This window comes from Pezoporus wallicus, unplaced genomic scaffold (genome assembly GCF_028554395.1).
Source record: "Pezoporus wallicus isolate ANWC-B61680 ecotype Strahan unplaced genomic scaffold, APGP_CSIRO_Pwel_v1 contig_5524, whole genome shotgun sequence".
Taxonomy (NCBI): Eukaryota; Metazoa; Chordata; class Aves; order Psittaciformes; family Psittacidae; genus Pezoporus; species Pezoporus wallicus.
The window spans coordinates 1,556,307-1,572,627 of NW_026636622.1; the positions used below are offsets into that span (position 1 = coordinate 1,556,307).

At 42.0% G+C, this 16,321-nt stretch overlaps 1 protein-coding gene across 6 annotated transcripts in view; it reads left to right on the top strand.

Moving 5' to 3' along the window:
• The window catches only part of ARHGAP22 (Rho GTPase activating protein 22), a 161,521-nt gene that overhangs the window by 105,897 nt on the left and 39,303 nt on the right, over positions 1-16,321 (top strand). The gene's annotated exons all lie outside the window — the stretch shown is intronic.

The window sequence follows — 16,321 nt, forward strand, 5'->3', positions numbered from 1 at the left end:
AATACAACATTTTCTCTTTCTGTGCATCCTTCACTTTGCAGACTGCTGTGCCTGTGGAGATTCCTCAGAGATCTCATTTGGTGATGTATCTTTAGGCTATTCTTACACTCTGGTAAAACCTACAGCAATGACAGATACTGGAACGCTACAAGTAAAAACTCATTTATTTCTATTGCCAGTTTTAAGAGCCATCAAACTCTTATCAGTTGCACACACACCCCTTAAATAAGACATTAAACCTATTAAAGTATTTATCAACCTCTGCAGTCTGTTGTTAAAACCTACTGTTCTCTCATATGCCTTTCTACAATAAAATTTCTGTTTTCCTTTGGTCATTCAGTGAACACCAGCTCAACACTACTCAAAACTGGGCTATAAGATGCCATACAGTCAGAATTGTCTCTGATCCTGGAAAGTCATGATTGACTTTTACCTGTCCTTTCATTTCTTGTGAGGAAAAAAGAAAGTTTCAGCTCCAGAAAAACCTTTTCCTCTTTAATTCCAAAAAATTAATAATGGATGTTTTATTACCAAGTGGTCCTTACATTGCTGCAGCTGTAGATTTACAGGACTTCAAAGCCAGATGATTAAGGCACAGTTTGTAGCCAGGCAAGCCAAACAATCTCAACTTCAAAGGAAGGGTTGGTCTTTAATGTTGTGGGCTTGCTCTTTGTATTCAGCAAACAGAGCTGCCGGGGAAAATGCCATGTGCAGCAGACAAGTGATGTGGCTGCCACTCCTGGGAGGGAGTCTGTTAGCTGCTGCCTGAGAAGAGCAGCCCACACCCAGCAACCTCAGAATATCTGATAGCTGCCGATTAGGTCATTTTTGCATGACGTCAACCTATGAGACTTTCAGTGTCTGCTTTCATAATGTTAGGGGACACTGTGTGGACCTCCAGGGGTGGCCATGCTAAAGGCAGGATTTGAGCCTGAGCTTCATTGCCTCTCCTGATCCTTTCTGTCTGTGTCTGATTGTTTTTCCCTCTCTGATGTGCTTGTGAGGTGAGTAGATTTATATGCATTAGGGAAGTTGAGAGAGGCTGTCTCAGTGAGAAGTGTTCAATCCATACAACATTGTGGTTTGAGGGAAACAAATGCTAGGACTGGAGATGAGGATGCTCAACATCTATAACAGTTGTGTTGAAAAGCAAAACCAAGGGCCATCATGTTTTTGCTCTTATGCTAATACTTTGTCCAGTCAGTCATACATCACCTGTTCAATCTAGCAGAGCTAATAGGGAGAGAAGAGGAGCTGGATAGCTCCATTATTACACGCACCTGGGAGTTGTGGTGGTGTGTGGCTTTACTTGCAATTCTGAAGCCCAGGCAGTGTGACTTAACCCTTTGTGTTTTATTAAACCCCTTATCCATATTTCTGGTGGATGCTCCAGTACAGAAGTCTCATTGTGAGGCAGAAAAGGGGACTGGATAACTATGAACTGAACTGGTGAGAGTGTTGTTTTCTAAGACCGTTTCCTTGACTAGAAATCAGTCTTAGAACCCCCTACAAATAAATTAATTCCATAGATTTGGGATGCAGCAAGGTGCAGACATGTTGTAGTGAAGTATCTGGTATCAAAGCAAGGCATTTGGATAGAGGATGAGCCCACAGGCAGTCTGAATCCTGGCTGCACGCTCTGCTGCTCTGAGCATTTGGAGACTCCAAGAAGCAGTGTGCTGGACTCCATGGGTCTGGAGATATGAAAGGAGCTGGCAGGGCACCACAGAGACACATCTGTCATTCAGCAAATAACTTCCAGAGCCATGTAGCTCTATTGCTAACCTCCCTCATCACCATTAAAGTCTGAGTGGGACTGGGGCTTTATCCAACCAGTATCTAGGCTTTTGTGGGATACAGGCCACTGTCTCCATGGGGCTCTGAGATTCAGCAGCCAGAGAGGCCAGTGCTGCCAAGAAGCATAGTGCTCAAGAGGCAGAAGAGGCCAGCACACTGCTGTGCCTCTCAATGAGCTGTGCGTATGCTGCTGAGAGAGCAGTGACTTCAGCTCACCAGTTAAACCTCTCCAAATAGAGGAGATGCCAGGCAACCACTGTGGCTGCCGAGCGAAAGAATGGCTTGTTCAGACACAATACACTCCTAATTTCTGATGTGTCTTTCCCGTTTTGAGAGCACTGCTTTGGTGAGACTGTGGCTTGCTTTCCATCCTGTGCTGGGGGAGCAGTCTTCATGCTGGTCAGCTTGTTCTCTCTCATTCTTTGCTTTCTGCTTTCTAGGGTTGGCACTGTCTTTGCAGTTGCACATGACCGACCTTCCAAACGGTATTCCTTGCCTTATAAGAATCAGTGTTTAATTAACCCAGGGTGCCTGGAAATCATTTAGTGTCTCTGTATCTCTGTTCTCCACTGGTATGTAGGAATTTCTCACTCTGGAATTTGCACTTTTTTTTAATACAGAGAAGGCATTTCCCCACAGACATATAGTATAACCTTGGAAAGTAATTTTAACCTCTGCTGTGCCTGTCCCCCTGAAACACTAATGTTTAGTTATATTTGAGTAGAATATTCCAGCAATTGAACATCTTTTTGAAATTCCTTTATTTATTAATATCTAAATCATACACTGAAATCACTTCCACTTGCTTATAGTTGTCATAAGTTTGTTTTGCAGTTACTGTGGTGTGACTACTCTTTATCCAAAAAAGACAGTCTGAACCATGTTGGTTACTTTTAATTGGACAGCAGGAGCAGAGCTGAACTGAATGAAGCCGGTCTTGCAGGAAGGTGTCCTTTAGGATAAGCTGTGTGGTATGAAGAGCTTTTTTTTACTGTCTGCCTCCTGAGAATCAGTCTTCACTCATATTTAGGCTCTGATATGGTCAGGACTGGAATATCTGTAGAGAGGAGCATTTAAGGATAACATGTTTTACCGCATTTGTATATATGCTCACTTTTATTGTTTTTATCTAATGCTTTTGTGCCTAGGTACCCAGATCACCTAACTGAAATTAAACTAGGCAAGAGAAATAGTAAATCTTTTCTCTGGAATGCTGGAGAAGCAATGTCTGTTTGGCAAGTGCTTGCAGTTTTGATTCAGAGACTATAGATGAGTTCTCTCTTAAGGAGAGAAAACTGGCAGGGATCAGAGCTTCAAGGCAATAGTTTATTGCTGTCTTTGGTTCTTGCTTTCACACTGTAAACCATTTAAATAAAAATAATGATAAAAGCTAACGTTCTGTGTCTTTAATGTTAGGGCAATAAAACTGGCGGCAGTCACAAGTGCAGATCTATAGTTCTGTTATTTTTTCACTTTTTTTTTTTTTAGGGACTTTCAAACTCACACAATTGCTTTCAATAAAAAATGAGGAAGGCAGGAGGAGGCAGCACTTGCCGTGCTCCCCCAGTTCCATCTGCTACCTGACTGGGGCTCAGGCAAATCATAAAGCCATCAGTGACTTTTCCAGTATTGCAGACCATTTACACAAATGGTTCTTCCATTTCCAAGCCTTGTCCTCCCCAGCACCCTGTGTACCATAGCTTCATTGCAAATACATAATTCATTATCTGGAAAGTTGCTGTTTTAATGTAATATTAAACAGGCAGCAGCTCAGCAGGTGTCCCCAAGGTAAGGTACGTGGCAGCTGCTGGCTTCAGGCTTATCAAGATTTCTTTGTTTTGAAACAGAAGCTGGAAGGCTTTTTAATATACCATGTCATTGGCTGAGCAGATCCTGGTTTCTGGCTGTTATCCTGCCTTTGACTGCAAAGACAAAAATTCTTATAACACATGCTGCCAGCAATGGCTGCGTACACTTCTGTGCTCTCAAGAAAGTAGCAGGGTGAGGAGAGGGTGGAGGCTCATGAGACGCATACATGTGTCCTATTTCTTGTTCTCACTTTACTTAGTGGACCAACTGGTCCCAGTGTATCTTTGGAGTAGGTCCACTGATGTCAGCATTGCCAGAATGGGCTTTCTGGTTCTGTAAGCATAAAACCACCCAAATACTTTGCCTATAGAGAGCATTCCAAGAAATGAGGATGATATTCCACCATTGTCACCCAACTGCTAGTTCTCAGTGGCCAGAATCATAGAATAGTTAGGGTTGGAAAGGACTCTGCATAATTAGATCTAATTTATACAGTTAATGTCACTCTGGCAAAAGCAGCTAAATTGGCGAGCCTGGTATTTCTAAGTAGTATATCTCAATGTGCATTGGGCAAGTCTTTTTTGTTCCTTGGGACAGGAACTTCATCTTCTGTATTTGAACATCATAAAATATGTTGATGACTGGGTTTCCTCAGAATACGTGAGTCCTAAATTGGCATGTGGGAACTGCATGCCATAAACCTGCTCTGTCTCTTCATTTGGTACTTGATTCTCAGCTTAGGGAAAGTAGAGATTTTTCATAAGGTAACATTTATTACTCTAGAGATAATCGCAATGTAGTTCTATTTTTTGGCTAGGCAGTGTGAATATTTATGTTACAAATACGCTCTTACACCAGGAGAGAGCTGCGCTATCACACTTCATTGCTGTTTGCACCTGTGTAAGGTTTCAGACTTTTAGGGCACATTCCTGTGAGTTGTAATGTCTCCTAAACATTTGTTTCCTTTCTGTGCTCCTTTGTGGAGATTCTTTTAGTTTGCCCTCCTAATAAAGAGACTTTATCTTATGACCGTTATATAGCTTTGGTCAGCTGCCTTTGCTTGAAGCACAACAAAAACTTCTAAGCAATCAAAGAGCATAAGATGATTTGAAGGAGCTTCTGGTAGCATACTGTAGCCTTTAGTAGGCGACAACATGCTTTGCTAAGACACTGTTTATGCTGGCATAGTGGAGAAGAGGTTGCTGATCCAGGTTTTCAAATACAAGGATTTCCTGTCTGCCAGCTAACCATTCTGGAGGAAGACTACCAGGACAGAGACTGCAGTGCTATGCAGACCTAGGATGACCCGCAGAAGTTCAAGGATTTCTGCAGGAGTGATGTCGCTTTACTGGAGTTTGCCCTGGTCCACAGGTACTGAGATGCACAGACAAGAAAGTCCATACCAGGTCAGAAGCAAGGTTGTGTTCTCTGGAGCTGTACAGCAACAGGTCAGTGACTTGATTGCTTTTCTGCTGGTGTGATTTGTGAGCTGTGGAGTGGAATCTTGCGAGGCAATGCTTGAGGCAGTTCTGCTTTGCAATGAAGACTGTGAATAGTCCCACATCATAAATGTGCTTCCTCAAGCAGTCATCCTGAACTGTGCTGTGACCTCTAATGGCAGGCACCTGAGCTTTATTGTCTGCCTCTGCATTGTAAAGCTGACTATCTTAGCTTGTCAGAAGAGACTACCTATGTACAGGCCTTTGGCTTATCATGGAAGAGATACAGAAGCATCATGATGGGATGAATGGAAGGGTACATCTGTAGTATTCAGTATGCTATAGTAGCAGTGAATGCTGCAGACAAGACTACCACTGCAAAATCCACTGAGTCTCAGAGAAAAACATTCTGTGCAACACTCCCTGGAATTTCAGTAGGAACAAGTTCACTAGCTAAAGACAGCTCCCATATGAGTTATTGTTTACCTAACAGGCACTTTTAATCTCTTATTTAAATCTGATTTAAATCAGCATGGTTTTGAAAAGTGAGGTTGCATCTGCTAATGATTAACCACTTCAAAGGAACTTGTATGGGCTTTTTGATAATGCTGCTAACTGGGAGGAATATTGCCAATCAGTGGAGAGAAATAGAATTGATTTTTCTAAGCATTGTTCTGCTAGTCATTCACTGACAGTTGTCCTAAAGCACAAAGAACTGAGGCTCTTTCTTTTTGCATCAGCACAACCTTGAGTCCACTAGCCATCCACAGCTGTGCTCTGAGCAGTTGCAGTGTTAAGCCCAAGGGAAAAGTGTGAACTTTCCTTTTTGCCAAAAAGCACTGTTGCTACAGTGAAAAGTGCAATGTATTACAGTTATGTTTAGAAGATTCATTGGTTACCCAATGCATAGCCGGATACAAGAGGAGACTGCTATAAAACTGCTATTTTGTGCAAACTGTAACAAACTATGTACTTGGATCAGAATATCCCTGAGCTCTTCAGTCTGGATTTAGATAACTACTTCCATCTACATTGTCTCATCATTAATATTGGCAAGGGTTTTCTCCAAATTTGCCAACATTTTTCCAAAGGTCTACACTATGTATTCTTTTGTGTTTCAGTCCCTTTTCTGCATTAATACGACAAATAGCTTCATTTTTGTAAAAACAAAGTCAGTAACTGTTGAGTCTTTGATGATAGCCCATTTACTTGTTGCTGCCAAAACTGTGATTATAAAGCTTCAGTCATTTCACTGAAGAAAATAATAATGTTTGTAATTGGTTGGCTTGAATTTCTGTAGAGCTCTGTGTTCAGACTACAGAGAGCCAGAGTCTTTACAGGCTCAGCTAAAAGCTCTGGTATCTACAGCCTAAGCTGTAGCAGCTGATGGCTTCACTTCCATTGTCTTTAGTTCAAAGACTGGAGCATTGGCTAAGATGGTGCTTTTAAAAATGCAGTGAGGGTGTCTTTGGCTTCATGGTGGACTAGGGGAAAGAAAAAAGGTTTATGAGGGGCAAGGAGAAGATAGTTGTAGAGAGACTTCTTTAGAAAACGTCAGAACCACTTCATTCACATTGGTGAGCAGACCTGGCAAGTGTGAGCACACCACTTCCAGAAGAATGTAGAAGTTGGATATTATCTCTCCAGTATGAAACTATTAAAGAAAAGTAGATCAGACTTTGCCATTCTGATGTTGCGGTAAGTAATTTCTTGTCAGGATTTAAAGTTTCCCTCATCTCTTGTCTTCAGTGTTACAGATTTGAAGAAATTTATGAGAATTAGAAAATTGCTTGTGGTTGCATGGTAATGCATAAAAATTATCCAGTCATTTTCATTCAGATATTTCAAAGCACAAAGTATCATCATCTTTGGTTGGGAAGGAATTTCCTCCCTTATAATAGCATGCAAGCATAACCACAGTTGGAATATATAATTTGATACATTCCTCAGAAGTGTTGAGCACTTGCTGCTTTGGAGAACCACATGGAACTGTGTGGCCTGCTTTGCCACTATTTTCTGAGTCTTTTTTATACATATTTCTAACTTTTTGTACCCTCAGACTGACAGCTGCCTTAAGTTAGATGCCTCTGCAGTGTGCCTTTTAGGGGCAAGCACAAAGCTTCTACCAGTGGGCTGGTCTGAGGCACCTCCCTTGAGTGTGTAACTTCTGGCTTGAGAAAAATTCATTTCCTTTCCATACAAACCAGAGGGCAGGGAAAAATGACCAGCAGCTCTGCATAGCTCAGGCAGTTCCACACTTCATCATGATTAAGGACTAGGCTCATTGTTACGCTCCAGATCTGAAATGCATTGAGGAAAGACTGCAGGGGTTAGCTGTCTAGAGTGGAAGAAAGGAGGGTAAGGGAAAGCAGCCTGCTGTTGTTACAAGGTTGTCTATAGAACATGCTGGGTGAAAAAGCTACACAACCTTTTCTTTCTCCCCTTTGTCATTCCCACTTGCTGTCACTATCACAGTCTCGATTTTTGTTGCAGGGTTATGGTAGCCTTTTGCGGGGGGGGGGGGGAAATGGCTGTTTTGTTGGTTTGGGTGTTTTTTTCCAGCACACAGTTAGAAAGGGACAGAAGTTATCCTTTTGTCATTCTAAGACAAACACTTCATGAACAGCTCCCTAAAAGCTGGTGACATGTCAGTCCAATTTTGAACTAAAGGTTTGTGTTCTCTGGAGCTCAAGTCTGTGCAAATGGAAGAAGCTGAATGACAGCTATGCCTGGCCTCCCAACACCTTCAGGTTCTTTTCCAGCAGGAACTTTGTTTTTCCAGTGAGAAGGTGGTGCCAGCATGGCAGATACCTGTTACCCTGGCAGGCAAAACAGTTAGTGTTAGCAGAGGCAACACTATACCCTAAATTTTTTGCTTGTCAGCAGATACTGCTGGTAAGAGGAGTGACTGTGCCGTTGCACGCTGAGAGCTCCACCAAAGAAGCTGCTACCATCTCTGTTATGATCGAAGTTTTGAAGTGAACACAGTCGCCACTGTAACCCCTTATCAAGAGACCTTATTGAGTCAAGAGCCACAAGGGTTTAGTTGAGCAGACTGTCACTTGTTTAACAGTCTAACCCTTGAGGCATCATGGACATAATTAGAATATCAGTGCTGAAGATTTCACACTCAAGGTGGAACACACAAGTAGCAGAGAGGTGAAGTGGCGTCATACAGCTCCTAGAAATTGCTGGTGTAGTAGTTGCTCCTCATGTTAATTATTGTTGATCAGTTTGTCTTTAGAATAGTTCTGCTGGCATCCTAAACTAGCTGTGACCAAGTTAGAGAGACTTCATCTCTTGCTGCTAGCTAATGGAAGCTAATACAAAACTCAAACAACAGCGATACAGCTTGCTTATAGGGATACCGTATGGAGCTAGAAGCATGTTTTACAGGCTCCCAAAACCACTCTAGTTAGGGAGGCAACGTTAATGGCTGTTTCTTTTGTGAAGCAAAGTAATTGTGGGCAGAAGCTGGAGGGAATGGTGCATGAGCTGTGTTGGTACAAGAGCGATGCTACATCCTTGAGAAAAAAAATAAATGTGCTTAGCAGGTGCATGTTATGCCTGGGCTTATCTCAATCCTAAATATTGGGCTGCTACAGTACAAATGGCTTTCCCACATTGTGAATTCACTTTAGCCAAGTTAAACTGTACTTTGTGGCCATAGTGAGCAGCACATCCTAGGGAGCATAATAATCTCCTCTCTGAAATTTCAAATAATTGGGAAAAAAGGAGTTACAAGAGGGTTGGAGTGCTATTGCGATATATGTTTCTAATGCCAGAAGCGTAACTTAAAAATGAATAAGCAGGTTTTTTTACTGCAGCTTCTCACAGTTCAGCCTAAGGCAGATAAAGCACATGGAAAAACCAGCTTAAGTAGATCTAAACATTACAAAGTACTGAACATATGTAAGCAGGTTTTATAAGTGTGGGGTTCAAGGTAGAGTTTGTGTGCAATGCTACTTGCTTTTCCTTTAAGAGTACTTGAAATTGTTTTCCTCCCTTCCTCTTATCTTGCATTTTCTTCTGTTTGTCATAGTTCTTGATGTGTGGTCACTTACCAGCATGTGGCCTACCTGGAATATGGGTTTGTTTATTTTCAAGGTTTTGGTTTATTTGAAGTGATTGGTACTCTTAACCCGTTCTTCAGTTTAATTAATATGCGAGTCTGAAGTAATACAGGTCACACACATTATCAAGAAAGGCATCTATGTCATCATATTTGAAAAATTGTGGCAGTCAGGTGAAGTTCCTGATAACTGGAAAAAGGGAAATATAAACCCCATTTTCAAGAAGAGGAAAATGGAAGACTTGGAAAATTACTGACCACTGAGTTTCACTTCTGTGCCTGGAAGGATTATGGAACAGATTCTCCTGGAAAGCATGCTAAGGCACATGAAAAACAGTGAGATGGTTGGTGACAGCCAGCATGGCTTTACTAAGGGGAAATCCTGCCTGACCAATTTGGTGGCCTTCTGTGGTTTTGTAGAAGTGATGGATAGGGGCAAAGCAGTTTACTTCATCTAACTGGACTTGTGCAAAGCGTTTGGCACTGTCCTGCATGATATCCTTGTCTTTAAAACAGAGAGAAATAAATATGATGGATGGACCACTCGGTGGATAAAGAACTGGCTGGATGGGCACACACAAGGAGTTGTGGTCAATGGCTCAATGTCCGGCTGGAGACCAGTAACAAGTGGTGTCCCTCAGGGATCAGTGTTGGGACTGGTCTTGTTTAACATCTTTGCCGGTGACATGGACAGTGGGATTGAGTGCGCCCTCAGCAAGTTTGCCGATGACACCAAGCTGTGTGGTTTGGTTGATACGCTGGAGGGAAGGAATGCCATCCAGAGGGACCTCGACATGCTTGTGAGGTGGGCTGATGGCAGCCTTATGAAGTTTAACCATGCCAAGTGTAAGGTCCTACAGCTGGGTCGGAGCAATCCCAAGCACAGCTACAGGTTGGGCAGAGAAGAGATTCAGAGCAGCCCTGCAGAGAAGGACTTGGAGTACTGGGTGGTGAGAAACAGAACAAGAGCCAGCAGCGTGAGCTCGCAGCCCAGAAAGCCAACCTATCCTGGGCTGCATCAAAAGGAGTGTGACAGGTTGGACAGAGCATTGGGCAACATGGTCTAGTGTGAGGCATCCCTGCCTATGGCAAGGAGGTTAGAACTAGATGATCTTATAGTCCTTTCCAGACCATTCTATGATTCTGGCTCCAGGCAGGAGAGTCAAGCTAACCAGATAAAATTTTTATGTATAAAAGGCCAGAGATTAAACCAAATCTTCAGTTCTTGTATTTAACATACACTTGGTCCTGACAACTGAAATAGAGTACTAGCCTTAGGTTTTTAAGGGTTTTCTGTAGTCCATGTACCAGTACAGAAAAGCTGTAGTGCCTCTGTTCATGTTTAGTCTTGTCAGAACTTTTGTCTAAGAAACCACAATTCTGAGGTCTAATCTCTTTGTTGGTGTTTTCTTAAAGCAGTTTAGTAGCATCTGAAACCGCAGAAGGTGTGAGGAGAGAACAGATCACAGGGCCTTTGGATTAGTTTATAGCTGGCAGTGGTTTTGGAGTGTTTGCCTGCATTTGCTTTATTCTCTTGGATGAGGTCTAAGATCTGGGATCTCAAAATCATGTAGGAGCTCATGAAAATCCTCAGCAAGGAGTTTTGTTTGAAAATGTTATCTTCTGCTTGTAACTATCATTAAACCTGGTGGATTGAAAGTATTTAAGGAAATTAGGCATTTATATTTGATGGAAAAGTCAATGAGGTTTTAGTGCATGCCTGTAAATCCTGCCATAAGAAAATCTGAACTGTGTCAATTTAAAAGCTGAATTTACTCTGTGCAGTAAAAGGTATTTAAGATTTTCTTTTCCTCATTGACACATTCAAATGAAAGGTGAATGTTAGAATCCCCTCAAACTCTTTCCATACCCTTCACCTACAACGGTACACATTTCTTTAGGAAAAATTGCCATTATGTTGTCTACTAGATCTGAGAAACAAGAAATGTACTTTGATTCAAAACTTTTTTCTTTCAGTTGCACTCCCCAAGTTTCCCCTTCTGTTAAAGGATCACCAGAAAAAAACAGTAGAAAAGCAGTGGAGTTTCTGGTTGTAGCAAAGTTTAAACTGCATGCTGATGGTAGGTTAGCCCAAGATTCAGGTATGATAGGAAGGGTCTGTCCCTAGCATTCAGGCTTTTGGAAAACTTTGGTTCATGGGACAGTCCTCAGGAGAGAGGTTCAGCATTAATCAGAATCAAAAGCAATGACTGAAGAAACAGAATTAGGTTTCAAGCGACTGTTCTAGAGCAGTCATAAAGACCTTTTGCTTACTAATATTTCTATTGTCTTTTTCCTTAATGCAAAGATCAAGACTGGGTTTTTGATTTGGGTGTCTTTTTTTTCCTGCTGTGCAAAGAAAGATTTCCCCCTAATAGAGCTGCCCTTAATCTTGAAAGAATTAATCTACCTCATTTTTCACTTTTTTTCATTACTGGGGAGATCTGAGAGCCTTGAATGTGATACTTTTAAGACAATCATAGAGAAAAGGTCAGTAAACATGAATCATTGCAAATGTTCTTTTCAGCTGTGGATGCTAGTTTTGTCCATTTGTCAAGATCTTTGTTGCTGCTTGTCTGCAATTAAAGGCTTCCTGTCACTACTTGCTTTAGTATCGAGGGCAGACATGTCAGGTGGACCTTGCTTTACCCACGAGGCACCCCTTTCATAATTCAGCCTTCAACTGCCATTGCCTCCCCACATACTGCAGCACCATGCACACTGGCAGCTAAATTTCATTCTTACTGAAAATACGACTATACTATCCACACCAAAGCAATGCAAACATGTAAATATATACACACACATACAAGTATTTGTAATTGTGTAAATTTTCAGTAGAGTTGAGATAATGACAATACACAAGTGCATCAGTATCCATAATGATGAAAAAAATGGGTGAAAGGCAAACCAGATGGGGGTGGAAGGAAGGGAAATGGTATGAACAAAAAAGGAAGCTGCCAACTTCAGCAGAACCTGATAGCAACTTTGAGAATAGAAAAGTTCCTCCTTTTACATGAAACGGGGCAGAAACATCTACTAGGAAGTCCAGTCCTGTTCCCTCTGAACTTCTGTTGCCATACAAAGGGGATCCTGGCTTCACAAATGCTGATCTTAAGAACATTAAGCTTCTATGAATGAAGTTCAAAGCAAACAAAAATTCCAGTGTTTCCTCATTGGAAACAGCTGTAATAAAGGGAGAGATGCCACTGCAAAGGTTCTTCAAGTGGGGACCCAGGGCAGGACAGATAACCAGCATAATGGCAGCCTTATGCTTTGCAGTTTCCAGTGAATGCATACCAGACTAAGGATGATCAAAAAAGGAAGAGTTTTCAGTAAATAGGTCTTTGAAGTGTGGATTGTGATCCCTGCTGCTGTTACTTCAGCAAGTCACTCAGCCCCAGTGTTTTAGTATTTCATCTTCCCTGTTGTGGGGTATGGGGGAGAGCTGAAAGGAGGACTGCTGCTAGGATGTGGTGTGTTACTCTTGAGGTGAACACTGTACAGCTGACATCAGCAGCAGATGGCTCCAAGGCCACATGAAAAGCAGTTGCACAAACCACATAAGCAGATGGCATATGAGAGCAATTCTGCCAGCTTTAACTAGTCTGGGCCTGGAAGAAAGAGCATTCGTGCAATGCAGCTAGGGGCCTGCAGGTATGTTGTTCCTTCAAGGCAAAGATACCTACCAGTGTATGTAAAGCAACTTGACAAAGCTATCTTGAGAGTGGGGTGGCAAAGCATTGAAGTCAGATGGGATCTGTAGCCCTTTTGATGGTGTCATTAACAAAACAAGTCCCTTAATCTTTCTAGGCTGTTACATTTACTGTATATAGTTGTATGGTTGCTGTCACCTTTCCCAGTCTTGAAGCTGCTTGGTTTCTGTACATCTGGGAGGGAGGCAGGTAGTACCGACAGCTTGCTTTGTGGATTGGGATGGAATCCAGTACATTTTGCCCAATGTGCACTGAAAATCTGCATCAGAGCAGGTGATTCAGTGCAGGATCCCCGGTCATGGGTTAGTGCTGAAGCAGGCGAACTATTCATCTGCAAAGTTGAGCCCCCTACATCTATCAAGGTGCTTGTGCTCTGTGTTTGCAGACAGCTCTATTTTTCCTGTGATCTGGAGATGAAAGTGGCCTTGAGCAGAAGGACTGGAATGTTTGCCTGTGACAATCCTGAGTTGGTCTCTAAAGGCCAGTCTTGTTTGTATGGGCACTTGATTAAGGAGGAGTGAAAACTTCTGTTCAAGGCAATGAAAAGCCCTTGTCTGTGTCTAGAACCATTAGCAGAGCGTTTTTCCCTACCACAGTGCTGAGCAGCCAGAGCACTGTTTGATTCACACAGTAGAAGAAGCACTTGTGCACTTCATGATTGGAGTCTGAAAGCAACCAGAGTAAGGGCTGGAGCTCTATTAGTAGCAGAGAAGAGATTTGATTGCAGTATCCGAATGCAAACTTCATACTGCTGTGAGAGGCAAAACTAAGTTCCATATTCGAGTGTTTCTAGGCTGGAAGGTTTACAATTGCTTTCCCAAAACAATTCCTAAAGACTAGGGTGTTTGAACTGATACAGGGTTGCATTGCAACTCAAATCTGAAACCCGTAACAAGATCCTGGTTTGGATCTAAAGTCAGAAAAGAAAACATCTGTGAACTTAAGGTAAAATTCTGGACTTTCTGAAGAAGGTGTATGTGGCATTGTTTCTTTGTTTGTTTTAAAAAATTTTAAGTGTTTGAATTTAGTCATTTCTCATTCTTGTGGTGACTAAGACTCAAGACCTGTTGAATGTTACAATAGCACAAAGGATCAACGTGCCTCAAGGATGTGGTGAAAGGAGCCATCTATGTGCAGAAAGGAACATGAATAAAATGTTGGGGTTTTTCAAATAGTTTGGGGGGGGGGGGCTGCCTTCTCTGCTACTTCATAGTCATGTTATGTTAACCTATGAGGCTTTCTCTAAGAAGCAATTCTGAAGTGCATTCTTCTTTCTAAGCTAGCCTCTGTGTGTGGAGTTGTCTTTATTTGCTTGTACTTACGTGAATAGTCACTACTGATTCTCCCACAGGCAGCTTGTAGGGTCATGACCTTGCTCCTAGTTAAAGCTTCAGTGGGGAAAGCCAACCACAGAGGAGCTGTATGTAGTTTCTGGCAAAGTCTCAGGTCTAGCATGTACAGGAATCTTTTTTCCCATCCTGTTTTTACTTTATACAGATTCAAATAGAAGTATAAATGTTTGGGGGTTTTTTTCCTCCTAAATGTCCTCGAAGATTTAGAAGGCAGCTGGCTGGTCCAAAGTAACATCTTAAGGGAAGGGGAGTTGTAGTCAGGTCCCTGTGCTACAGTGATTCAGTGGGAAGATGCTGAGACACCGCTGCTGCAAAAGTCCTGTAAAAAAATCCTCTTCATCATTCTATGCTTATTATGCTTCATATAGTAATTTTTGTATGGGTTGATCCAGCTGTTCTGACTAACTTTGCAGTCTTTTTCTGGAAATAATTTGAAGCTAAGATTCTGGTCTCTTTTTTGCCCACCCAAGCTTTTTTGGCTTGGGTGGGCAAGATTTCAGCTGGGTACCTTTAAATTGAAAAATAAGATCTGTGTTTACTTTGATTAAGATCAGTTGTTTGCTGGTGTTGTGAGGTTTTTTGAGACTGTTTCATTTGGTAGGACAAGAGGAGACAGCCTCAAGCTGCGCCATGAGAGGTTTAGATTGGATATTAGGAAAAATTTCTTCACAGAGAGGGTGATCAGGCATTAGAACAGGCTGCCCAGGGAAGTGGTGGAATCACCGTTCCTGGAAGCATTTAAAAACCATGTAGATGAGGCCCTCAGTGACATGGGTTTAGCGGTGGTCTTGGCAGTCCTGGAGTAGGGGTTGGACTTGATGATCATAAAGGTCTTTTCCAACCTGGTTGTTTCTATGATTCCTTTGAAAAACTAGCTTGAGCTCAAGGCCATCTCTCCACCAGATGCCAGATCCTGAAGCCATTTCTGATGCGTGCTGAGGATTATGAAAAGTCTTTTCCTTGCAATGAGATCTCCCATGAGATAATTTTTGTAGAAGGACAAGGGAATATGTCTGCCAGGTAAAGTACAAGAGTTAGACCTCATGACCGCTGCTTTCACTGTGAGGCTGAATATGTTAGTAAAAGAATTAAGCTGTGACAGGAGTTTCACATACTGTAATTTCCTGCTCTGTATGTGAAGTTCTGTATGCAAAGGATGAAGTATGTCCTTCTTGGATTATATAGTGGCACATTGATCTGTTCAGATGCTGGCATCCTAGCCTTGAGATAGGGAGCTGTTCTGCTTCATATATCTTCGTGAATATGAATAATTCAGTAAATTCAAATTGGAAGACTGTCCAAGAGAATGCTATAAGGAAAGAAGCAGAATTTTGATACCTGAAGCGAAAAAGCTTTTGCTTCTTAACCTGCATGCCTAGTCCCACGAGGCTGTTGTCTCTCTTTGTTACTGAAAGACTGCCTCAGGTTCCCAGTTCAGTGAATTGCTTCTCAAGAGCTACTAAATCCTTCCCAACACATCTCAGTTTACCCGTTTGCTTTGCAAATCAGTGTATCTTAAGCATGTCTAGGCTAGGAAACAATAGCAAGAAAAAGTATTTCTTTGACTTGCAGGCAGCTCCCAGCTTGCTCCTTTCCCTAGATTTCCAAGGATTTAGGAGGAACAGGTTATGTATACGCTAAATCAGTTCTGCAGAAACCTCCATATACTGTCATCCTGCTTTTATCTCTGAATTTCATGGACAGGCAATCTCAGCTGCTCAGCACGGCTTTAGCTTGCCAGTAGGTACCGAAAGCCATGTAACTGTGGAAATGACAGTGACACAACAGCTAAGATGTTATCTCCTTAGCAAAGCCAAAGGCAGTTTCCATGGTGATGGAGAAGCTTCAGGCTGCTAGTGATGCAGCTGCTGTGTTGGGCAAGATCAGTAGCCTTTTTATACAGAGACTGCTTTAATAAAGCTTTTATTTGTTTATGTGGTCCTTCTTAGATTTTATCCAGTTCTGGAACAAAAAACAAGGGGCAAGAGGAAGATTTAAACTTACTGAAGTTGGGTGCTGACCTAAAATGAAAATGGGAGAAAGGTGAAAATGTTTCAAGTCTTGGAGTATCCACAAGTGACAGATACATATGAGAGTTTGAATGCATTTGATACTCCGTGTGTTTGATATTCTGGT